We start from the raw sequence: 25,080 nt of genomic DNA on the forward strand, positions 1-25,080 counted from the left end.
GGTCGCGGCGCTGCCCCGGGGGGCGGTCGGAGGGGGCGCGGGGGCGGGAGGGGGCGCGGCGCTGCCACGTGGGAGTAGCAGGGGGTCACGGCGCTGTCACTGGGCGGGGGCGTCGCAGGGGGTCGCGGGACTGCCGCTGGGGCGCAAGGAGGGTCGCGGCGCAGCCCGGTTGGGGGGCGCGGGGCTGCGCGGGGGACAGGGAAGTCGCGGCGCTGTCGCGGGGGTGGCAGGCAGTCGCGGGGCTGCCGCGGGTGGCAGGGAGATCGCGGCGCTGCCGCGGGGGCGCAGGGGGTCGCGCCGCCCCGCCTCCTCCGCTCAACTCCCGGCCCGGGGCACGTGGCCCGGCGGCGCGCGGGTCCCGAGCGCCAACCGCCGGCCGCCCCGCCCGCGCTCCCACGGCCCGCCCCGCGAGCCCGCCCGGCGCCCTCGGGTTGGAAGGCTGCAGCCCCTGCCCGGCGGGCCCGGCGGGAGCGGGCAGGAGCGCGGGCGGGTGCGCCGGGACTGCTGGACGGCCAGGGTCCAGCCTGCGGGGTCAGTGACAGCCGCGGAGGAGGGGCGCGGGTGCGCCGAGACCCCGGGGACCCCTGGCTGGGCGCGGACGGAGAGGGTCGCCGCCCTGGGCTGGTCCCGGTCGGGACGGGGGACAGCGGACACTGCTTTATGTCGGTCCCGCCGAGGGGAGGGGGCTGCGCTCGGCCAGAGCAATGGGCACCCAGCGAGCCTCACCGTACGCGGTCGGGTTGCAACCACAGTGCGGGCAGAAACGGGGAGGGAGTCGGGGCGACTGGTGGCAGGGTAACTGCCATCATTAAGCGCCTAGGCTGGCCAGGTGCGGTTACCTTCCTTCCCGAAGCGGCAGCGAGGCACCCAGGGCACCAGCGCCTGTCCTAGGAGGACGAGCTGGGATGCGAGCCCGGCAGGTTTGGCCCTCGGTTCACTGCGCTAGGCTGAGGGAAAAGTGTACTTGAACCGGGCTTTGAGAATCGGACAGTCTCCTGGGCGAAATAACTGGGCGCCCTTGGCTCTAATTAGCTGTTGAGAACTTGGAAGGCTTTTGATCTTGAGAGGCCACACTTTCCTCCTCCGTAAAATAGGCTGGATCGATGACATCTAATAAATCGTTTGTAAGTAGTGCTTTGCATTTGAAAAGCCCTTTCAGTCGCGATGGCATAAGTATTTCCTCACGGTTAACTCACCAAGTGAGCGTTTTTATTTGCCTAGTTTTTACAAATGAAGAAACTGTGCCCTAGAGAGGTTTATTAGATCAGAGACCTGGATTTATGAATAAGTCAGACGATTCTCAGGATACTAGATTGCCTTGGAGGACATGAAGCTCCCAGGCTTCCGCATCTGTGATTTCATCCTCTTGATCTCCTGATTCCTAGTTGAAGTCAGGATACTTTGCTGCATCTGCCCATCTCCAGCTATCAACAACTGTATCCCAGCAACATACATCCCCAATGGCACTGCAGTTTTAAATATTTTTAAAATGTTTCTTCCTGTTTGGGGCTGGACCAAGTGTGAGGAGTGCTTTAGGCAGAATCAAAACTGGGAAGAAATTTGGATAGGGTTAATTCAGTTCTGAAAATTCCAACTGAGTGTTTTGGGATTTCTAATTAACCTAGTATTTATTGGTGATAAATAATACTTTTTGTCCTTCCTATTGACAGGTCTGCCTCCTAGCAAATTATTGGAAGGAACATGAGAAAAGTAAGTAGGGATTTTGAAGTATGAGTTAAAAAAAAAACAGAATTGTTTGTTTATGGAATAATGACAGTTAATTTGGTGATGACATTTCTGGATGTAGAAAGCTGATTGGCAGATGCTTATCCAATGTACATTTTGGAGGAGGGTGTTTTTTTTTTTTACACACAGAGAAGTCTGCACCACCATGAATACTGACAGTATACTGGGAGATGCCTTTTTTTTTTCTTTCTTCCCAATCCTCAGGACTGTAAAAGAGATGGCTGATGTGTGCCAGGTGGTGGACTTACCTGGCACACATTTACCCTGATGGCTGATGTGTGCCAGGTGGTGGACTTACCTGGCCTCATTTATCCTCAAAGCAAAATTAAAAGGTGGGAGAAGTTCTTATCTTTTTTAGAAATGAGGAGACTGAAACTTAGGAGAGTTAAGTAGACCGGCTCTGGAGGTGCCAAGAAAACAGTCTTCACCTTGTTGATACAGTTCAGAGTCAACAAATACTTAACGAACGTCTTGTGCCTGGTGCCTTAATCTGGTTTTTTTTTTTTTTTTTAAGATAGGATCTGGCTGGCTTCAAACTCCTAGGCTCAAGGGATCCTCCTCCCTCAGCCTTATTTTATTTTTATTATTATTATTTTTTTAGTTGTAGGTGGGCCCAATATCTTTACTAGTTTATTTATTTTTATGTGGTGCTGAGAATTGAACCCAGTACCTCACATGTGCTTGGTGAGCACTCTACCAATGAGCTACAACCTCAGCCTTCTGTGTAGCAGGGATCACAGGTGTGCACTGCTGCATCTAGCTCTGAATTTATTTTTATTGATTTATTTTGTGCGGTGCTGGGGATTGCACTGGGGACCTTGCACATGCTAGGCAAGCCCTCTATCACTAAGCTATGCCCCCAGCCCTGAATTTTTTTTTATCCTCATGATAACCCACCCTACCTTTTGCTCACTGCAGCTGATCACTTTGAAATAAGTTAACAAGCATTTAAAAAAAGAAATAGCTCACTTCCTTGTTCAGAACAGGGGGAGATAAGTGTTTGTAAATCCACAGCAACACTAACAGCCTCCCTCCGGAATCAGATGTGGTGCTGTGGGAGGTGCTGAGCAGCCGCTCCCTTAATACAGTCCTGAGATCTCAGAAGAGGGAAGCAGAACTCAGATGTGGGCCCTAAGCAGTGCAAGGCCCTGTTCTCCCACTGATGACAAATCTAAAGATGCCACAGGTTTCCTGTGTTGACTGTGTGAAGCCTTGCTTAATGGAATCTCACACATGGGGCAGCCGATTAGGTGTTCTTCTGAAAAAGCTAGGACATCCACTCTGCCAGGAAGCTTTTCCTTTCCAAGCAAAATAACCTGGCCTGGTGGGCGTTCCACAGTGACAAAGGTGATTGAGGGTATATTTATCAAAAGGCCCTCAGCTGTGGGCACAGTGGTGCACACCTGTGATCCCAGCAGCTCCAGAGGCTGAGACAGGAAGATCATGAGTTCAAAGCCAGCGTCAGCAATGGCAAGGCACTAAGCAACTCAGTGTGACCCTGTCTCTGAATAAAATACAAAACAGGGCTGGGGATGTGACAGAGTGCCCCTGGGTTCAATCCCTGAGCAGGGAGGGAAAGAGTGATGGAGGCCCCCTTTGATCTTGCCATCTCCACTCAACCTTCCCAACTCTGAGTGACTTTTTAAAAACAGAACTCTAGGGCTGGGGTGTGGCTCAGGGGTAAAGTGCTTACCTGGGCAGAGGGGATCTTTTTGAGGTGATTGAAATCTTTAAAACTGGATTGTGATGATGGTTGTGCAACTAAAACTAGGGGCTGGGGATGTGGCTCCAGCGGTAGCGCGCTCGCCTGGCATGCGTGCGGCCCAGGTTCGATCTTCAGCACCACATACCAACAAAGATGTTGTGTCCGCCGAGAACTAAAAAATAAATATTAAAAATTCTCTCTCTCTCTCCCTCTATCACTCTCTCTTAAAAAAATAAATTAATTAACTAAAACTTATTGTTCACATAGAAGAAATGAATATTATGGTCTGTAAATTGTACCTCAGTAAAACTGCCCCCCAAATAAAACTTCTTTTATTGGGTATGGTGGAGCATGCCTGTAATCCCAGCAACTTGGGAGGCCGAGGCAGGAGGATTGCAGATTTGAGGCCAGCCTCAGCAATTTAGGCCCTCTCTCAAAATAAAAAATAAAAGGGTCTGGGAAGGCTGTGTATGTGGCTTAATGGTAGAGTCATTGCCTAGCCTGCACGAGGCCCTGGATTCTAATCCCCAACACCAAAGTAAATAAATAAAAAGAAAAAGATCTGAGAATGTAGCTCAGTGCCTTTGGGTTCAATGTCCAGTGCCAATAGATAAATAAATAAATAAGCATTTTAGGAGGCTGAAGCAGGAGAATTAGGAGTTCAAAGCCAGCCACAGCATCTTAGCAAGGACCTAAGCAACTTATGACACCTTGTCTCTCTCTAAATAAAATACAAAAAAGGGCTGGAGATGTGACTCAGTGGTCAAACACTCCTGGATTCAATCCCCAGTACAAATAATAATAATAATTAATAAATAAAACTCCCTTTTGATTCCCCAGCCAAAGTAAGTCCTGGGTACCAAGAAGCTGTCTCCCCCTGTAGCCACTTGCAATGTGCCCTGCGTGTTATGTTCCTGCAAACCAGCTGTTTAGGGCTGGCAGCAGATCTTTGGATAAAGGCTCAGTCACTTGGTACCTCTGCATGTGCCGCCTCTCTGCCTGGGCTGTCCTTCCTCCCCCACCTGCTGGGAGAATATGTACTCTCACTGAGGCCTTAAGGCTCAGCTAGGACATCCACTCTGCCAGGAAGCTTTCCCTGACTTTTCCAAGCAAAATCAAGTGACTGTGCTGTTATTTTTACATGTCTGGCACCGGCACCAAGACTCGAGCCCTCTAACCTTGATCTGTTCATGTCTAGAGCCAGCACATCTGAGGCATAGAATGGCAGTTGAACAAACACCTGTGTGGTCGAGATCACCCTTCAGAGCCTGCCATATACATGATGCCTTATGAGGCATCACTCATCCACCCACCCAACATTCAGTGCCAAAGTGCACTAAATGATTAAGATAAGCCTAGTGTGGTGGCTCCTGCCTCAGCCTCCCAAGACACTGGGATTATAGGCAGGAAGATTGAAAGCTTGAAGCCAGCCTCAGCAACTTAGCAAGACTCTGTCTTAAAATACAAAAATAAAATGGAAGATGTAGCTCAGTGGTAAATCACTCCTGGGTTCAATCCCCAGTACAAAAAAATAAAAAATGAGGGACTGAGGTTGTGGCTCAGTGGTAGAATAGTTGCCTAGCATGTGTGAGGCACTGGGTTCGATTCTCTGCACTGCATATAAATAAATGAATAAAATAAAGGTCCATCAACAACAAAATATATTTAAAAAATAAAAAATGTTTAAGATGATGATAGACTTTAAGAGCTTCCTTCTAGTGTGATCGCCGCAGGTCACCTCATCTTATGCATCTTATGAGTAGGACCTACCTCATAGGTATGCTGTGAGTAGATGGTTTTTTACAGGCAAAATATTCTAAAATGGATTGACATAGAGTATGTGCCCACTAATGTTGGTTATTACAGTGCACAGTGAATGTTAGGATCAGAGGAGACAGGCCTGAGAAGCTTCCTCCTGACCTGAGTTAGGAAGATTTAGCAGAATTACTTTCTTCTGTTTGCACCAAAACATGCCTAATGCAGGTCTGGCTGTGCTGCAAAAAAAGATCAGCTGTACTGTTGACCGAGGAAGATGCGACGGCAGACAGGAATTGTATGTACTCATGCAGAGATTAAGGAACTACCTTGTTGGTAGTTCACTTTTATGCTGCCTCAATTTCCTAAAAAATTCTTTTAAAAAGAGTGCTGCAAACTGGAGCCTTATGGGCTGAATTCAGCCTACAAAGGTGTTTCATTGGGGACTGGGGCTATAGCTCAGGGGTAGAGCACTTGCCTGTCATGTGTGAGACACTGGGTTTGATCCTCAGTACCACATATAAGTAAATAAATAAATAAAGGTTCATCAACAACTTAAAAATAAAATATATCTATATATGTATATATAGATATATTTATAAAAAAAAGAGTTTCATTGACCTGAATAGTGGTTAGAAATTTTTCAAAGTAATGTCTTCATTTAACAAATGCAATCAGGATTTCTAGCTTTGTAGGTCAACCCTGGCGCCCCCTTGCATGAGCAGGGCAGTGGCTCCTCTACCTACAGATTAAGAGCCACATGCACCTACATGATGGGAAGGAACCGGCTGGAGCTGTAACTGAGTATCCCTCAGCTCTCCAGCCCTCCTGTTTACAGAACACATGCAGATCACCCTTCAGAGCCTGCCTTATACATGATGTACTCACTTCTAGTACCTGGGGAAAAACTCACAATGATAGTGTTCATTATCCAACAGATATATCGTGCTGTGTCAGCCTCAGTTTTCTAAAACATCCTTTTTAAATTAATGCTGCAAAGTGGAGGCTCATGGCTGAGTCCAACCTGTCTCTTGATGATTTAGATTGGACATTCTAGAGCAAAGGATTCCTGAGAACTATTTCCTTCCTTCTTTTCTTCCTTCCTGCCTGCCTACTGGGGATTGAATCCAGGCCCCCCTCATGCTAGGCAAGGCTCTGCCACAGAGCTATCTGCCCAACCCAGACAGAGACTTTTGACAAATTGCCCAGGCTAACCTCCATCAAGCCATCTTCTTGCCTCAGCCTCCCAAGCAGCAATTTGTATTCTCAGTGCAGTTACCAAACCTGCCAAGGCTGTGCTCATTCATAAATATGACCTTTCTCTTCATACTTTGGGAATATGTGAAAACACTGGACTTGAATTTAGAAGTCTTGGATCAGGTTTTTAAAAATTGTTATTTTGTTATGGGGATTGAACCTAGGGGCACTTAACCATGGAGCCACATCCCCAGCCCTTTTTATTTTTTATTTTGAGATAGGGTCTCACTAAGTTGCTTAGGGCCTTGCTAAATTGCTGAGGCTGGCTTTGAACTTGTGAGCCTCTGGATTACAACATGCCTGGCTCTTTAAACTTTTTTTAAGTTGTCGATTGACCTTTATTTTATTTATATGCGGTGTTGAGAATTGAGTGCCTCATACATGCTAGGCAAGCGCTCTACCCCTGTGCCACAACCCCAGCCCATTTTCTGTACTTTTTAAAAGCTTGTTAATTAAGCATTTTATGTGTGCCAGGTGCTCAGCTGAGCACATCATGTAAATAATCTCTTTTGATCCTTGCAACAGTCCTGTGAACTTATTTTCATGTCTATTTTACAGATGAAGAAACTGAGTCATAGGTTAAGTAGCATGTTCAGGGTCACACAGGGAGGATGTGGTGGACTGGCACTCTGATCCCAAAGCCCTTTCTCCCAACTATCACAAGCAAACCTCCCAGGGATAGGTCTGTAGCATAGCAGTAGCGGGCTTGCCCAGCATGCCTGAGGACAGGTTCCATCCCCAGCACCACAAAACAAACCAACCCCAAAAACTCCCCCAGAAGTTCACTGATGGGCACTAAAGAGACACCTGTGAAGAGGTGTGTTTGTGAAGGTCTGCACCTGCCTCCCTCTGCATTCATTTATCAGATGTTTCCTAAGTGGCTGAGGGGCCTGGCCAGCGTAGAGCTAAGATGACAGGACCCGCCCTGGGGAGTTCCCATGTGCTACTGGAATTATGGGCTACATACACTCAGAAAAGAGAGCAGCTCTGCTTAGGTGGTGGACAGTGGGTGTTGGTTTCAATGCTGGTGAGCTGTGTCTGATAGATGAGCAATTGTCATGTGAGTGACAGGTGATGAGGGAAAGAACACTTCAGGCAGAGGGAAGAGCATCAGCCAGAGCATTGTAGGGGGGAACAGCAGTTTATCCAAGGGCTGGAAATGCTTTGGATGGCCACAGGCTAGGGAGTGGGCCCTTGCAACATTTATGGAGCCTAAGTGCCATAGTTGATTTATGTTGTAGGTCAGGTCCTGCTGCAGAGAAGAGGGAAGGTTGGAGCAGGTGGAAACTACAAGCAGGGAGGCCAGAATAATGAATGTGAAGATATCCAATGTGGCCTTGGGTCCAGTGGAATGAATGTGAAGATGTCCAGCAGCTCCTCAGAACAACAGCGGCAGATCTTGTGCAAAGTTCTTTTCCTACACCATGTTACTTAACTTTCACAACTGCCCTGTGAGCTAAATTTTGGGGACCTCATTTGGCAGGTGAGGAAGCTATAAGAGGAAGTGTAGAAGTCACACGGCGACTAAGTGACATAGCCAGAATTCAAATCCATGTCTGTCTGAGTCTGAAACCCTCTGCACTGCAAATCTACCTCCAAGCTGCAAACCTAAACCCAGTGACTAGCACCAGGCAGAATATTTAGATCTTTATGCATTAGAACTTGTGCATAAAGTGCCGGACACGATGGCACACACCTGTAATCCCAGTGGTTTGGGAGGCTGAGGCAGGATGCAAGTTCAAAGCCAGCTTCAGCAACTTAGCAAGCTAAGCAACCTACTAAGACTCTGTCTCAAAATAAAAAATAAAAACAGGCAGGGGATGTGGTTCAGTGATTAAGTGCTCCTGGGTTCAATCCTTGGTACCAAGAAAGAAAAAATAAACAAAAAAAGAACTTGGGCATAAAGTGAAAGGCTTGTTCATTCTATTTTGAAGACATCCAAAATCTACTGTTCCTTACTGCTTGGACAGAGTCACTGTCTCTTGCCTGCAAACCTACAGAGCTTCCTCATGTTTTCCTGATTCCTCGCTTGTAACACCAAAACTAGTCTTCACACACAGCCTGACTGATATATTTAAAATTTAAGTCAAATCATGCTGCCCTCCTTTTAAAGTGCTCTCACAACTCTCCATTGCACTTAAGATCCAGTTCCTAGCCGAGCATGATGGCTCATGCCTCTAATCCCAGTGACTCAGGAGGCTGAGGCAGGAGGGCCAAGTTGTTTTTATTTTGAGACAGGGCCTTGCTAAGTTGATGAGACTGGCCTTGGACCTGTGATTCTCCTGCCTCAGCCTCCTGAGCCGTGGGGATAACAGGCGTGCATTGCTGTGCCCAGCTGAGTCTTCCTTTTTTTATCCAGTGTGACAATCTTTGGCTTTAATTAGTTTGCTTTTTCCAGCTACGTTTAATGTAATTATTGAAATGGTTACTTTTATTAATGCTACTATTTGCTTTCTGTCCCCTCAGTCCTTATCCCTCCTTTCTTAGGTTGCTCAGAACCATTATGTTCGAGTATTTGATTCTTTTCTGCCATTGGCTTTTGGCCTTCCTTTCCTTTCCCTTCCATTGAATCCAGGGGCACTGACCACTGAGCCATATCCCCAGCCCTTTTTTTTATTTTACTGAGACGGGGTCTTGGAGCCCTTGGGGGGAATTCTTTGATGGGAACGTAAAATGGCCTCACCACTGTAGAGAGTAGTATGGTGGGTCAAGAAACTCAGACGGTAATCCAGCAATCCACTTCTAAGGACATGTCCAGAAAAAGAGTCTAAATATGGCTGGATATGGGGGCATTTGCTTGTAATCTACTAATCAGGAGGCTGAGGCAGGAGGATCGGAACTTGAGGCCAGCCTGGGCAATTTAGCAAGAGTGTGTCTCAACATAAAAAAAAAATAAAAAGGTCTGGGGTATAGCTCAGTGGTAGAGTGCTTACCTACCATGTGCAAAGCCTTAGGTTTAATTTCTTTAAATTTTTTTTTTTTTTAGTTGTAGTTGGACATAATACCTTTATTTAATTTTTTTTTTTTTAATTTTTTTTTTTAATATTTATTTTTCAGTTTTCGGCGGACACAACATCTTTGTTGGTATGTGGTGCTGAGGATCGAACCCGGGCCGCACGCATGCCAGGCGAGCGCGCTACCGCTTGAGCCACATCCCCAGCCCACCTTTATTTAATTTATTGTTTTTATGTGGTGCGAAGGATCAAACCCAGGGCCTCGCACGTGCTAGATGAGTACTCTACTGCTGAGCCACAACCCCAGCCCCCTTGGGTTTAATTTCTACTGCAAAAATATTTATATTGTGAGCTTCGTAGTGCCTGGCTGGCCGTGAGTACTCAGAGCCATTAGCTCTGTTAATGTAGGTGAAGAGTCACACATACTTAGGTTCTGTCAACAGGATGGAGACAAATGAGCAGGAGAAATGTCAGCCAGTGACATGAGTCCGGAGAGCATTAAGAAGCTAGAGGGAGCCCGAGGGCAGCCAGATGGCTGCTGTGGACTGAGGAGGAAGTCCTGTCTGGGCCGGGGCCAGCTGCTGGTTGGTTACAGGCCCAAAGGCTGGCCAGACTGGGTGGTGGGTTCCCGTGGAGGTACATGACCAGGCGCCCAGGCATGCTGCTGGGCCAGCACCTGCGGGTTCAAGGGAAGGCATCCCGTGGGCAGGTATTGGGGTATTTCTAAAAGAGGAGCCCCCACCTCATTGAGTGAGAGCTTCCTTTGTGCCCCTGACCCTGTGCTGAGTACTGGGGACGAGTACAGTGTGAACTGGAAAAGGACTTGCAGAGAGGCTGAGAGAGCTTAGGAAGGTCAGCTGTCCCCAGGGGACACTCAGCACCTTGGCAAGCCATATGCAGACTTTGGCTGGATCCTCACCAGTGAGGCCCAGCCCGGCACCACAACAGCACTTGCTATACTCTGGGTCACCTTCACACTCAGCAAGGATGCAGAGGCTGATGGACACCATGCTGCTCAGGAATTTATAGGGGAGGAAGGTCACTGGCCAGCTACTCCAGGGAGGCTGCACGTGTCACTCACTCATCATTATGCCATCGCCGGGAGATCCAGGAACCCAGCAATGGAGGCTGTTGGACTCTGCAGGCCACGGCTGGCTGAGCCAGGATGGGATGTGAGAGTTGCAGAGTCTCTGTGGGACCATCCTTTTCCTGGACTGCTCTCCGTGACCAGCTTTTCTGTTGTGTCAGTAGCATCACCTGCTGGACACACTCAGTGGGAGAACACCTGAGATTCCAACTTAAAAGGAGGAAAGATCTACTCTGGCTTGAGGTTTCAGCCCGCGGTTGCTAGGCTCATGCTTTGGACCTGTGGCGGCTCAGTATTTCATGGTGAGGCTCATGGTGGAGGAGGCCTGTCACCTTGGTGGCCAGAAAGCAAAGAGACAGAGGAAGGGGCTTGGTTCTGACACCTTCTGTGACCTGGCTTCTCCAGCTAGCCCTGCCCTTTAAGGGATCCAGCATCAATTTGTAGCACCATCACATGAGCCTTTGGGGGACAATTAAGATCCAAACAGGATGCGTGAGGCCCTGAGTTGCATCCCCAGCACCAGAAAGAAGGAAAGAGAGGAAGAAACTAAGCCAGCCAGTCATGGTGGCACACCCTGTGATTCCAGCCAATCAGGAGGCTGAGGCAGAAGGATTGCAAGTTCCAGCCAGCCTCACCCTATCTCAAAATAAAATTTAATAAAAAGGGGTAATAAATAGCTCTAATGGGAAAGCTTGCCTAGCATGTGTGAAGTTCCGGGTTTCATCCCCTGTACTGCAAAGGAAAAAAAAAATTTCCATTCTCACAGAAAGTCTTGTCTAGACTGACAGGAAGGCCGTGTGCAAAGCGTAGTGTCTGGGTTCAGGTTACAGAGTGGATCTGGGTTGGTGCAGGGAGGAGGGCAGAGAAGGTGGCCTGTGGCCCTGAGGTTCTCTAGTTAAGATCAGAGAATCCAATCTGTATCCTCAGGATAAGATCACAGCAGGTTAGCAGGGCCTGTGACTTGGGAGGTTCCACCTGGCCTGGCAGAGACACTCGCTGCCGGGCAGTGGAGGGCAGCCTCATGGGGAGGCTGGCCCTTCACACGGGAGGCTGCCCAGGTTTCCCCTTGCTCCTGCTGCCCTTCCTTGTCCCTCCTCCTGACGCAGGGTCTTCCTGGAGTTCAGAGGCTGTGAGGGAAAATCAGGGCCAACATTCCGAATCCCCTGTGCTGCCATGGAGGTCCATTCCTGGCCCAGGGGAGCAGGGAGGGAAGGCAGGTGATCTACAGCTGGTCCTGTGACCCTTCTGTTTCCATGACAACTGCTTGTGCAGGAGAGTCCTTTCAGATGCCTCGTTCAAGAATTTTTGTTTTGGGGGCTAGGGATGTGGCTCAAGCGGTAGCGCGCTCACCTGGCATGCGTGCGGCCTGGGTTCGATCCTCAGCACCACATACAAACGGAGATGTTGTGTCCGCCGAAAACTAAAAAATAAATATTAAAAAAAAAACTCTCTCTTTAAAAAAAAGAATTTTTGTTTGTCTCTAAAATATAACAGGAAAAAATTCCAAATGTTCAGCAAGGTTGGGTTGAAGTTGCTGGGGATGTGTGTACAGGGCGTGGCCTGGAGCTTCCTTAACTTATTCAGCCATCACTGATCTCTGGAGCCCACTGAGCCAAGCACCTGCCTCTGTTGCAGGCTAGGTAGAGATGGGGATGAATGAGGTTCTCTAGAGTCAGGTCTGGGGGAAAGACTCCAACATGGGGCGTTCTGATTCCACGTGAGGGATGCTGCAGGTGTGGTGAGGGTCCCAAGGGGTCAAGGAATACATGGAGGTGGTAGATGAGGAGCATTGCTCACCAGGCATCGACAGCCATGGGCATCCACACAGGGAGCATCATGGACCCAGGGAGGCAAGACACCTCCTAGAGCATTACAATGAGAAATGGCACCGTCTTCTGTGGGTTGCAATCAGAGAAGGAGGCTTTAGCTGGACTGTGAGCACCGTGAATGCCCCTGCTGAAGGGTTTGGATTTTGATCCTTCAGTGAGCTGTGGTCTTAAATGGCTGTGGAACAGACAGGAGGGAGGAGCCCAGGAGGATGCCCTGGTTTCTTGAGCAACTGGAGGCAGTGATGCCATCAAAAGGCCCCAAGGAGGGTGTAGGGAGTGGGCTGGGAGCTCAGCAGGGAGCTGGTGCAGTTGGAGGCATCCAGCACAGTCAAGGTGGAGCTGTGTCCCTCACTTTTGGGAAAAGTGTGGGCCTGGGCCTGAGAGAAAGTATCCAGGCCCAAGACAGGATCTTTCTTTTTGGTGCTGGGGATCAGACCCAGGGCTTCATGTATGCCAAGCAAGTGCTCAACTACCATTGCTACTGCCCAGCCACAAGATAGAGATCCATAGCTGGTTTCAGCAGAGCGCACCTATAATACCAGTGACTCAGGAGACTGGGGTAGGAGGCTCGGATTTGAGGCCAGCCTGGGCAACTTCTAAATATACCCATGAAAAGCAAGAACCTTGCTCAAGATAAATAAAAAGGGCTGGGGATATAGGTCAGTAAGAGCACCCCTGGGTTCAGTCTCCAACAAGTAACACACACTCTCTCTCTCACCACTTCCCAGGAGTCCATTCAGCCATCAATGGATTAATCCACCAATGAAGTCAGAACCCTCATGATCCAATCAGAACATGAGTGTATGGGCATGCTGCATATCCAAACTATAACAGGGATCAGGAGTATGGTTGGAGAGGGAGGAAAATAAGCAGAGATGGCATCAGGAAAGTCAAAGAAAGAATGCTCTAAAAGGAAGGAGTGGGTACCAGCAACATAGCTTGCAAAATAATTTTTAAAAGGGAGGGAAAAGTCAATTACATTTCTTTTCAACTTTATTTCAATAAATGACAATTTTTTTCCCAGTACTGTGAATTGAACCCAGGGCTACTCTACCCCTAAGTCACATCCCTAGCTCTTTTTATTTTAAAATTGTTTGGGCTATTATAAATCTTTTGCATTTCTATGTGAATTTTATAATCAGCTTATTAATTGGAAAACAATCCTGTAGTTTTGTAGTGCAACCACACTAAATCTGTAGGTCAATTTTAGAAAATGACAACATTGAATTTCCCAGTGTTCAAATATGGTATAGTTCTTTACCTCCTTGGGCTTTTTGATTTCTCTCACTAACGTTTTGTAGTTCTCATTGGATAGGGATTTCCCACATTTTGTAGATTTATTCCAAAGCATTTCATTTTCTAATGTTATTGTAAATTTTCAGATCATTTACCTGACTTCTCTCTGGGAAGGTGAACCCGACGCGACGCGCTCTCCCTGTTTCCCTCGCCAAGTGCAGCTGCCCGCGTTTGCACATGGAGACTTGAACCCACAGAGGGCTCTAAAAGGTGAACAATGAGACATCAGACCAGAAAGGGTCACTGGGACTCCTGGAAGGACATGGTAGTGAGTTCCTGAGTTCCTTTTGCCTCGTATTTCCCTGACTGGGTCTGGAGAAGCCAGGACCTGGACACATCAGCAGGGACAGGGAGGACCCCTCAAGTCAAAGCAGCAGGACAGAGTGGGCAGAGAGGAAACCGGACATTCTCAGAAGACAGACAACCAGGCAGTCTGTCACCAGCAGATCTGCTCTAAAGAATAGTTCAAGTGTCTTAAAGAGAAAGCAAATTATAAATTAGGGAATCTTGGGTCGCCCTGGAGGAAAGAAAACACAAAAAGACATATTTATGGGTAAGTAAATGGACTACCTTACCGTTTTGAGATTTCTAAATTACATTTTACAGTTGGAACAAAATTGACGGTGTTGCCTAAGGTTGGGCTCAGGGTAGAGGAAGAAGGCAGATGAGGAAGGATAACGGGTGGCACAGGGGGCGGGTCCCAGGGCCCCACTCAACGTGGGAGAACACGGACAGCAGCAGATCACGTGTATGCAGTGCAGTGTCTGGAGCCAGGTGAGAGGCGTCAGAGAGGGCTGGGCTGTGGCTCAGTTGGTAGAGTGTTTGCCTAGCATGTGAGGCACTGGGTTTGATTTTCAGCACTACATATAAGTAAACAAATGAAGGTCAATCAACAATTAAAACAATTTTAAAAAAGAACATGCATAGAATCCATTCCAGAAACCCCCAGGTAGCCCACACTAAGGCCTGAAAGAGAAAACAGAAATGAAAAAGAGAACAGATGAAAAGCAAAACAGTCAATGGCAGACTGAAGTCTTAACATATCGATTATGTTAAGTGAAAAGGGTCTAAATATACCAATGAAATGAGAGCAGAATGAATTTAAGGGCTGGGCTATAGCTCAGTTGGTGGAGGCTTTCCTCGCATGCACAAGGCCCTGGGTTCAATCTCCAGCACCACACACACAAAAAAACTGAATTTAAAAGCATGACCCAACTCTGTTATGTATGAGAAATTCTCTTCCAATATAATGATATAAAATATAATAATTATAGATTAAAAGAAAAGTGTGAGGGCTGGGAATGTGGCTCAGGCGGTAGCGCGCTCGTCTTGCATGCGTGCGGCCCGGGTTCGATCCTCAGCACCACATACCAACAAAGATGTTGTGTCCACCGAGAACTAAAAAATAAAATATAAAAATTCTCTCTCTCTCTCCCTCTCACTCTCTCTTAAAAAAAAAAAAAAAAAAGAAAAGAAAAGTGTGAGAAAAAGATACACATGGGAACATTAGAAAGGCAGGAGTAACCATCTTAATATCAAAGAGTAGGCTTTAGAACAAGAACATTAGCAAGGTCAGAGAGGTACAGTATATAATGGTTAAAGGGTCACTCTACCGAGAAGACAGAATCCTAAGGGCTTATGTACCAAACAACGGAGCTTCAGAATATGGAAAGCAAAACTCAAAGGAGCTGGAAGTAGAATAGACATCTTCATAATTATAGTTGAAGACCTCAGCACTGTTTCTCAACAATTGATAGAAAACTAGATACACAAGGAGGTAGAACTCCACACCACCATCAACCCGGAGGATCTGCTGGATCGCAGATATCATAGAACAGTCCACCCAGCAGCACCAGCTTGTGTGTCCTTTTTCAGGTGTCCACAGAACATATAGCAAGATAGAACATATCTTGGGCCATAAAATAAATCTTTTTTTAAAAATTTTTTTAGAGTGAGAGAGATAATTTTTTAATATTTTTCAGTTTTCGGCGGACACAACATCATTCTTTGTACGTGGTGCTGAGGATTGAACCCGGGCCACACGCATGCCAGGTGAGCGCGCTGCCACTTGAGCCACATTCCCAGCCCCCATAAAATAAATCTTGAGGCCCTAAGAAACCTAGTGAGACCCTGTCTTCAAGCAAAATATGAAGGGCTAGGGATGTAGTTCAGTGATAAAGTGCCCTTGGGTTTGATTCCTAGTACCAAAAACCAAAAACTAAGCTGGGCGCAGTGGCACACACCTTTATTCCCAGCAACTTGGGATGCTGAAGCAGGAAGATTGCAAGTTCAAAGCCAGCTTCAGCAACTTGTTGAGTCCCTAAGCAATTTAGTGAGACCCTGTCTCAAGATAAAAAATAAAAAGGCTTGGGGATGTGGCTCAGTGGTTAAGTGCCCCTGGCTTCGACCCTTATACCAAAAAAGCTCAAATCAGTGATCTCATTTCCTACTTCAAGAAACTAGAGCAAGGGCTGGGGATGTGGCTCAAGCGGTAGCGCGCTCGCCTAGCATGCGTGCGGCCCGGGTTCGATCCTCAGCAGCACCACATACCAACAAAGATGTTGTGTCCGCCGAGAACTAAGAAAAAATAAATAAATGTAAAAAAAAAAAAAAAAAAAAGAAACTAGAGCAAGACCCAAAAGCAAATAGAGAGGAGAAAATAAGAATACAATTCAATGAAGTTGAAAAACATAAGAAAAAGGATAAAACAGGGGCTGGGGTTGTGGCTCAGTGGTTGAGTGCTTGCCTAGCATGTGTGAGGCCCTGGGTTCGAGTTTCAGCACCACATATAAGCAAATAAATAAATAAAGATCCATCAATAACTAATAAAAATATTTTTTAAAAAGGATAAAACAAAAAGCCAGTTGTCTGAAAAGTTGAACAAAATTGCCAAACCTCTAAAAATATTGATAAAGAAAAATAATACATAAATTACTAACTTCAGGAATGAAATAGGGAACATCACTACAGACCCTGGGTAACACGGGAGCACTGCAGGCAGCCCTGCACACCCAGGGGAGAGACGGATTCCTCCACTGAGCAAACTACCTCCCGCCCCAAGTAGGAAACAGGTGAACTGAATAGCTCTGCAGCTGCTAAGGAAATCAAGTTCAAGATGGAAAATCTGACAAACTGATACTGCTGCACCCTTGCTATCCCAGTGACTCAAGAAGGAGGATCACAACTTTAAGGCCAGTCTAGGCAACTTAGCCAGGCCCCGTCTCAAAGAGCTGGAGATGTAGCTCAGTGTTAAAGTGCCTCGGGTTCAGTCACCAGTATCATAAACAAACCAAATATCCTGACACAAAAGTCTCTAGCTATAATGCACCAATTAAAAAAAAAAAGTGGGGAAAAAAATGTCCAGTCCCTATGGTCTCACTGCAGAGTCCGCTGGAGAGTGCTTCCTTTGTGCAGATGCGTCCTACATGCCAAATGATGAAAGAGTTAATACCAAAAGAGCTGGTATCATGGTGCACGCCTGTGATCCTGGCTACTTGGGAGGCTGAGGCAGGAGGATGGCAAGTTCAAGGCAAGCCTCAGCAACTTAATGAGGCCCTGTCTCAAAAAGGGCTGGGGTGTGGTTCAGTGACAGAGCTCCCTTGGGTTCAATCTCCAGGGCTATAAAGCACAAAAAACAGCATGAAAAGGAAGTCACAAGCTGGCAGAAAATATTTGCAAACCCGATACCTGCAAGCAACTTGTGTCTAGGATCTGTCAACTGCCTTTTCAATCATTGTTTGCTAGTCTACTTTCATGACACTGAGAATAAAAACAGTTTGGGAGTTTGGGCTGTGGCTCAGGGGTACAGCACTTGCCTGGTAGGTGTGAAGACCTGGGTTCATTCCACAGCACCAAAAAAACAACAAAAAACAAAACAAGAACAAAAAAGCCCCATCAAGCCAGTGTTAGCTCTTCTTCTCCAAGTGTTCGGTTGCTTGTCTCTGTCTTGCTGTCTGTGACGGGCTGGGATGTCCTGTGGAGATCGAGAGCTGTGGAGGTGGAGGGCCTTGTCCCTCCAGAGATCAGGGAGAAGACCTGTGCTCCTTGTTGTTGCACAGGGTGTTGGCTATGTGCTTTTTGTTTTTTGGGGGTTGGTTTGTTTGTTTTTGCAGCTCTATGGACCGAACCCAGGGCCTCTCGCAAACCAGCCAAGTGCTTTAACCCTGAGCTACAGCCCCAGCCTTTTAAAATTTTTTATTTTGATGGAGGGTCTGGCTAAATTGCCCAGGCTGGCCTTGGATTTGTGATCTTCCTGCCTCAGCCTCCTGAGTCCTAGAGATGATAGGTGTGCTCCATTATACCTGGCTACTATATCTACCTTCTCATTGGAGTGTTTGGAACATACGCTGTAAGCATCGTTATGATTGAGTTTAAGTAGAGCATGTTGCTATTTGTTTTTCTGTTCTTTGTTACTGCTTGTCCCTTTGCTTGTTTTCTTTTACATTAATTTGGTAATTTAAAAAAGTTCCACATTTTGCTGGGCACAGTGGTACATGCATGTAGTCCAAGCTACTCAGAAGGTAAAGCAGAAGGATCCTAAATTCAAGGCCAGCCTCAGTAACTTAGGAGGTCCTGTCTCAAAATAAAAAAATAAGGAGGACTGGGAATGTAGCTTAGAGGTATAAGGAACCTTGGATTCAATTCCTAGTGCTCTCCTCCCTGCAAAAACGCCGCTTTCCAGAGCCTGGCACTAACAGTCCTGGAACTCATCCCTGGCCTCATTTGTCATGGGTACTTTCTCTGGTTATAGAGTGTAGTTTGGTGTGGTATTTTTTTTTCTTGTAGTTGTAGATGAACAGAATGTGTTTATTTTTACGTGGTGCATGCTAGGCAAGCGCTCTGCCAAGGAGCCACGGCCCCAGCCCAGTTGATGGGTTTCTTCATTGTCCTCTGGCTTGCGTAGTTTCTGATGACATCTTTGTTCCATCTGTGTCTTTTTTATCTTTTTGGCTACTTTAAGTGTTTTCAGCACTTTTATTATAACATGTCTCTGTATTATTTTCTGGGTATTTCTCCCGTTTAGGATTCACTGAGCTTGGCTCTGTGATCTGGTTTTCATCCAATTTGGAAAATTTCCATCATTTATTTCCTCAATAATTGCCTCATTTTGGGTGGTTTCTCATAATAATCTTTTCCTGCCTCGTTTCATCCTCTGCTGGTACCATTCAGGGCCTTTATATTTCAGACCTATATTCTTTTGTTTTTCTTAATATATATTTTTTGGAGTAGATGGACACGACACAATGCCTTTATTTATATGTGGTGCTGAGGATCGAACCCGGGTCCCACCGGTGCTAGGCGAGTGCTCTCCGCTGAGCCACAATCCCAGCCCTCATACCTGTATTTTTACCTCCAGATGCCCCTTCACCGGGTGCGTTCGAAGGTTTCCCTGCAGACCTTGGCCTGCAGCGTCAGGCCAGGGAGCGCCTCACCGCCAGCGCCTCCGTTTCCTCCGCCTTCTGGGCCTTATACAGAGCTCAGTGCTTTTGCCTTACTGCAATGTCCAGGAGGAAAAGAGAAACTGCCTGCGTGGACCAGCTCTCACCTGGTGCTTACAGCACCCTTCATGACCTGACCTCACCTGATCTTAGTGTGGCAAAATATGCATAACACAAAATTTACCATTTTTAAGTGTACGCTTCAGTGACATTGACACTGACATTGTCCTGCAGCCGAAGCTGAAGTCTGCCATTAGATAACAACTTGTACCCTCCCCAGCCCCCATGGCCACTTCCACTCTTTCTCCAAGGTGAGTTTTGAGAGCTTCAGAGAGTGTGCAGTGGTGCAGTCAGGGGATATTGGGTCTTTTTGTGTCTGGCGGCTCCTTTTACCCAGAGCGTGCTTTCCAAGTTCCCTTGTATTATAGCATTTTGTTGCTTCAGAATTTCCTTCTTTTTAAGGCTGGATAATATTGCATAGTGTGTATAGAAAACATTTTGTTTATCTAGCCATCTGTCAATGGACATTTGGGCTGTTGCCACCTTTGGCCTATTGTGACTAATACTGTGAATATCGATTTGCAAATAATCTGTTCCCATCCTGAACGTAATTATTTTGTGTACATGCCCAGTGGTGGCGTTGCTGACTGCATTATTTGAGGAACCGCCAACTGTTTTCCACCAAGGCTGCACCCTTTCACCATTTCATGTCACTGCCAACCACGCACAGAGCTCTTCCTCCACATTCTGGCCAACACTTGCTCATTGTTGGAACCACGGGGTGAGGGAGTCAGATGGACTCCAATCTCCACTGCACAGGTGACATGGCTGAGGTCAAGTTAGTTGCCTAAGATCAACACTGTTGAGTTCTCTTCCTAGACATGTATCCAAACCTGCTCATTGTAGGTGACTCTATCACTTGGTTTGTCCCTTAGTTCTCCCCTTTGTTCCCAGTGTGTGTTGCACACAGTAGACCTTCCAGACCTCACAAATATGAGGTGACTTTGATGTCATGTGAAGAATGCTAGCTGGGGGATGTCATCTGCAGTTTATATTCACTTTTGGGTTGGTTTCTGGATAGTGAGAAGGATGATGAAGAGTCAGATTCAGATGGGAGCATTGTGTCACTACTGATCATTAACTGATAAAATGAACTATCTAGTTTTTATGTATACATATTTCTATCATTATATTGAAGGAGGGTCTCAGTTTCTTTCACTCTCAGGAGAAACTCAGTATATCCTAAGGCAACTTTACTTGTCCTGGGACAAATTTTGCTCAAGTCTACATTATGAACAGATTTTATTTTTGTCCAGTGCTGGGGATGGAACCCAGGGCCTTGCACAGGCTGGCAAATGCTCTCTCTTCCTCTTTTTTTTTTTTCTTTTCCTTAGAACCCAGGGGCGCTTTACTACTGAGCCACATTCTTAGCCCTTGTTTTTTTTATTTTGAGACAGGGTCTCACTAAATTGCTTGAACTTGTGATCCTCTTGCCTCAGCCTCCTGAGTCCCTGGGCTTGCAGGTGTATACCACTGTGCCTGGGCAGTGTTGTTGTTCTTGTTGGCCTTTCAGAACCATCCCCGTTGACTTTCTAGGCTCCCCATCTGCAGGTTAAACATCCCTGAACGTTCAGGCTTCATGAGACAAACCTCAGCCCAGAATTATTAACCAGATGTTGGTCTGTGTCTTCCTATTTATTTATTTATTTAAGTTTTAATCTTTGTTTTATTTATTTATTTTATGTGGTGCTGAGGATCGAACTCAGTTACTCACATATTCGAGGCAAGCACTCAACCAGTGAGCTACAACCCCAGCCCCTATTTATTTATTTTTTAAAAATATTTTTAGTTGTTGATCTTCCTTCCTTCCTTCTTTCCTTTCTCCTTCCCTTCTCTTCTCTTTTCTTTCTTGTGCTGAGGATTGAACCCAGTGCCTCACACACACATGTTGTGCAAGTGTTCTGCCACTGAGCCACAACCCTAGCCCCTTCTTTTTTATTTTTAAATTGAGATATCATTCATGTACCATAAAAAGTACCCTTTCACTACCCAGGAATGCCAAAAACGAATTACCATCTTAAAGCATGCAGTTTTTGTATTCACAGAACTGTACTACCATCACCAGAATTCCAGATCATTTTTTTTAAAGAGAGAGAGAATTTTAATATTTATTTTTTAGTTTTCGGCGGACACAGCATCTTCGTTTGTATGTGGTGCTGAGGATCGAACCCGGGCCACATGCATGCCAGGCGAGCTACCTACTGCTTGAGCCACATCCCCAGCCCCAGATCATTTTTTAAAAAATATCTATTTTTTTAGTTTTAAATGCACACAATATCTCTATTTTATTTTTATGTGGTGCTGAGGCTCGAACCTAGTACCTCATGCATGTTAGGCGAGCACTCTATCACCTGAGCCAGAGCTCCAGCCCCAGATCATTTTTTTCACCCCAGAAAGAAACTCCAAGAGTAGCCAGTCCTCATCTCCCCTTCACCTGGCCCTGGCACCCTCTCAGCTGCTCATTCCTGTGGACTTGCCGTTTCTGGTCATTTCATGTAAATGGAGTTTTCGCGTGAACATGCTGTCAGTTCTTCTGGGTGTATCCCCGGGGTGACATTTTAGAGGAACTGCCATACTGCTTTCTTTATTTCTTTCTTTTTCTTTTCTTTTTTGGTGCTTAGGATCGAGCCCAGGGCCTTGTGCACGAGAGGCAAGCACTGTACTGACTGAGCTGTGTCGCCAGCCCCGTGCTGCTTTCCCTTCTATCCAACACCAGCACCACTTGTCTTTGTGTCTGATTATCACCATTCTTGTGGGTGTGAAGCCATATCTCAGTTTTGGCTTGCATTTTCCTGATGTTGAACATCTTTTCATGTGCTCATTGGCCACTTTTATATCTTCTTTGGAGAAATGTCTGTCCTTTGCCTGTTTTTTTTTCCCCCCTTCCCAGTGTTGGGGATGGAACCCAGGGCCTCTTCTGTCACCCAGAAGAACTGACAGCATGTTCACGCAAATACTCTACCACTGAGCTCCCCAACCCCTCCTTTGCTCATAAAAAAAAAAAAGAATTCCCATCTATCTTTTATTACATTTATTCATTTATTTTATTTTATTTTTTGGTACTGGGGCTTAAACTCAAGGGTGCTTAAGCCACATCCCCAGCCCTTTTAATTTTTTCTTTTGAGAAAGGGTCTCATTAAGTTGTTCAGGGCCTTGATAAATTGCTGAGGCTGGCCTCAAAGGTGCAATCTTCCTGCCTCAGCCTCCTGAGTTGCTAGGATTACAAGTGTGTACCACTGCACCTGGTACATCTTTTTATTGTTGGATTTAAGATTTCTTTATATAGGCTGGATACCCAAATATGATTTGCATATCCTATTCTGGGTATTGTTTTTTTACTTTTTCTTTTTTTTTAAAGAGACAGAGAGAGAGAGAGAGAGAGAGAGAGAGAGAGAGAGAGAGAGAGAGAGAATTCTTTAATATTCATTTTCTAGCTTTCGGCGGATACAACATCTCCGTTTGTATATGGTGCTGCTGAGGATCGAACCTGGGCTGCATGCATGCCAGGCGAGCGCGATACTGCTTGAGCCACATTCCCAGCCCCATACTTTCTTCATTGTGTCCTTTGATGCAGTTGTTTTAAAAATATATTTTTAGTTGTAGATGGACACAATGCCTTTATTTATTTATTCATTTTTATGTGGTGCTGAGGATTGAACCCAGTGCACCCTACTACTAAGCCATAATCCCAGCCCTGATGTGCAGTTTTCAATTCGGTGAAGTCTAATTTATTTTTTCTTTGTTGTTTGTACTTTAGTTGTCTTATCTAAGAAATCATTGCCTCATGTAAGGTCATCAAGATTTATGCCTATTTTTTCCTATCATCTTTTTTTTTTTTTTTTTTTTAGAATTTTTAATACTTATTTTTTTAGTTTTCAGCGGACACAATCTTTGTTTGTATGTGCTGCTGAGGATCGAACCCGGGCTGCACGCATGCAAGGCAAGCACGCTACCGCCTGAGCCACATCCCCAGCCCTTTTCTATCATCTTTATATTTTAGCTCTTACTTTTAGGACTGTGATCCATTTTAACTTTTTAAAGAATTTCATTCTTTTGAATGTAGATTCTAGTTGTTCTAGTACTCAGTTGAAAAAATTATTCTTTCTCCATTGAATTGTCTGCAACCCTATAAAAAAAATCATTTGAGGGTCTGGGGATGTGGCTCAAGCGGTAGCGCGCTCGCCTGGCATGCGTGTGGCCCAGGTTCGATCCTCAGCACCACATACCAACAAAGATGTTGTGTCCGCCAAGAACTAAAAAATAAATATTAAAAAAAATTCTAAAAAAAAAATCATTTGACCATAAATATATGGGGTTTATTTCTGAACTGTCAGTTCTGTTCCATTGATCAAAATGACTGTTTTTATGCCAGTGCCAATTTTGAGAAAGTATTAGTTCAATTTTTTTGCTGTTTTGCAAGATTAAAAAACAAAAACAATGAGAGTGAGAGAGAGAGGGGGACAGAGAGAGAGAATTTTAACATTTATTTTTTTCTTAGTTCTCGGTGGACACAACATCTTTGTTTGTATGTGGTGCTGAGGATCGAACCCGATACCGCTTGAGCCACATCCCCAGCCCTGCAAGATTGTTTTAATGTTTCTGGCTAAGCCCACATTTTCTCACACCTGCTTGGTACTGGGGATTGAACCCAGGAACACTTTACCACTGAGCTACATCCCCAGCCACAAATATAATCTTGCTAGATGGCTCATACTGACCTTGAACTTTCATTCTTCCTACTTCAGTCTCCTGGAGAGTAGCTATGATTACAGGCCTGTGTCACCATGCTCAGATGTTAGCAGATAGCCTGATAGTGACTGAATTTCTAGATCAATATAGTGGTATTGTTTTCTTAGCAATGACGGGTTTCACAGTCTATGAAAAATCATGTCGTTTGTTTATTCAGGTCTTTCAACGTTTGTGGTTTTTAGTGTACAAGTCTTTTCCACTTTTATTCAATATATCCTTAAACTGGCTTGGGTCACAGGTATTGGTTAATTTTACAGCCATTACCAGGACTTTTCTATAATAAAGGAGATGAAGGCTATGGAAGAAGAACTTGCAAGTTCAGCAGACCGTCAACTCCCTGGTAAGTCTTTTACTAGCTGTGTGGTTTTGAACTTTTTTTTTTTTTGTCAAATGGGACTCTTAGGAACCTAAGTAGATGAAAGCACCTGGAATATTGTGAAGTGATGATTAGAAGCTGCCCAGTTGAAGAATTGGGCCCTTTGATCTAAGTTTTCACTGTGAACCAAGGGTGGGAAAAATTACATAATCACTGAAATTACCTTGCACTCTGTGACTCTGGATTAATCTATGTCTTCCCCCCTCCTTAGCACTACTTCTGGTCTGGGGCAGCTATTTTTCTTCATCTCCACTTAAGCATTTCACCCTTACTTCCTCCATGCAACATGTGTGCAAGTTTAGTACTTTTGTTTTTGTGGTGCTGGGGATTGAACCCAGGGCCTTAGGCACGTAAGGCAAGCACTCTACCCACTGAGCTATATATCCCCAGCCATTTTTTAGTCAGAGGCACAGCTATGAACACTGGGAAATTACTGCTTGGGAATGTAATGGAATTCATGGATCTCCCATTTGGGGCTTCAGGCTAATCCTGGGTGTCTGGTCCTAGGGGATTAAGTGGCACTCACCACTCTCCACAGTGGGGTTTCCGCCAGTGGGTCTGGAGATGCTCCCCAGCAGGATCTGGTTCTGGGCCAAGTTCCTTCTCACTTCTACTTCCCAATTTATCTCCCCTCTAAGATCTAGCTTCCACACTATCCTTCCCAGGCACTTTCCCAATTCCTATTAAAACTTTCTCCCCCAACCCCTCTTGCATTCCTTGTCACTTAGCATTAGATTTTTGCTGTTCTTTACCTTAGTAAACACCTCCTTCCTTCTCTAGACCTTGGCTAGCTCCAAGGCAGGACTGTATCCTCACCAAGTGCTGGAC

At 45.8% G+C, this 25,080-nt stretch overlaps 1 long non-coding RNA gene across 1 annotated transcript; it reads left to right on the top strand.

Annotated features, from left to right (window-relative positions):
- The first annotated feature begins 419 nt into the window (after positions 1 to 419).
- LOC120887348 (uncharacterized) lies at positions 420 to 24,328 on the top strand. The gene is made up of 4 exons (XR_005730563.2): positions 420 to 531; positions 1,671 to 1,710; positions 13,716 to 14,182; positions 24,134 to 24,328. It is a non-coding gene; the product is annotated as an uncharacterized LOC120887348 (long non-coding RNA).
- Positions 24,329 to 25,080: the final 752 nt, after the last annotated feature.

This window comes from Ictidomys tridecemlineatus, chromosome 6 (assembly GCF_052094955.1).
Source record: "Ictidomys tridecemlineatus isolate mIctTri1 chromosome 6, mIctTri1.hap1, whole genome shotgun sequence".
In the NCBI taxonomy this organism is placed as follows: domain Eukaryota; kingdom Metazoa; phylum Chordata; class Mammalia; order Rodentia; family Sciuridae; genus Ictidomys; species Ictidomys tridecemlineatus.